Source organism: Ornithorhynchus anatinus, chromosome 1 (assembly GCF_004115215.2).
Source record: "Ornithorhynchus anatinus isolate Pmale09 chromosome 1, mOrnAna1.pri.v4, whole genome shotgun sequence".
In the NCBI taxonomy this organism is placed as follows: Eukaryota; Metazoa; Chordata; class Mammalia; order Monotremata; family Ornithorhynchidae; genus Ornithorhynchus; species Ornithorhynchus anatinus.
Window position 1 is genome coordinate 168,867,886 of NC_041728.1, and position 929 is coordinate 168,868,814.

At 42.7% G+C, this 929-nt stretch overlaps 1 non-coding gene across 1 annotated transcript; it reads left to right on the forward strand.

Annotated features, from left to right (window-relative positions):
- Positions 1-453: 453 nt before the first annotated feature.
- On the forward strand, positions 454-555 carry LOC114817255. The gene has a single exon (XR_003765106.1). It is a non-coding gene; the product is annotated as a U6 spliceosomal RNA (small nuclear RNA).
- Positions 556-929: the final 374 nt, after the last annotated feature.

Consider the following 929-nt stretch of genomic DNA (forward strand, 5'->3'; position numbering starts at 1 on the left):
GGGAGTGGAAGAAAAAGAAAAGAGGGCTTAGTCGGGGAAGGCCTCTTGGAGGAGACGTGCCTTCAATAAGGCTTTGAAGGGGGGAGAGTCATTGTCGGATATGAGGATCTCAGTCTGTATACTCTTAACACCGTTAATTACATGTCGAATTTTTCTTTAATGAAAAGATATCAAAGACGGAGAGGTATTTTAAAATTGAGGACATAGCTGTCAGGCGGCTGTGGTTTCTCATTGAACTGTGGGGATTCCAGTTTAATCGCCGAGGGAGGAGGTAAAATATTGCTCTCCCCTTTTCTTACCTGATAAAAGTCCTCTTTCTTCAGAGTCGCTATCAACTACATCGTTAAGCTTTACAATATCTGCCAGAGATGGGCCATAATGAATTAACTCTTCATCTTCGTTCGAGGTTGTAGGTGCTTTTCTTTCTGCGATTGCGCTGAGGGAGGGAAAAGTGTGCTCGCTTCGGCAGCGCATATACTCTGAAGGATACAGAGAAGGTTAGCATGACCCCTGCGCAAGGATGACATGCAAATTCGTGAAGTGTTCCATATTTTTCTCATTTGTCTATATTTTTATTACCCTATTTATTTTGTTAATGAGGTGTACAACCCCTTGATTCTATTTATCGTGATTATGTTGTCTTGTTTTCGTCCGTCTGTCTCCCCCAGTTAGACTGTGAGCCCGTCAATGGGCAGGGATTGTCTCTATCTGTTGCCGAATTGTACATACCAAGCGCTTAGTACAGTGCTCTGCACATAGTAAGCGCTCAATAAATACTATTGAATGAATAATCACAGTGTTAATTTAGGCCTATTTAAACCAGCCAAGTACTTTCCAAAGGTTCTCCTTCATTCTGTTTACTGGGAGAGTTCCCCCTGATGGAATCGTGTGGAAATGGGAAAAGTCCAAGTGAAGCCCCGCCTTTTTGA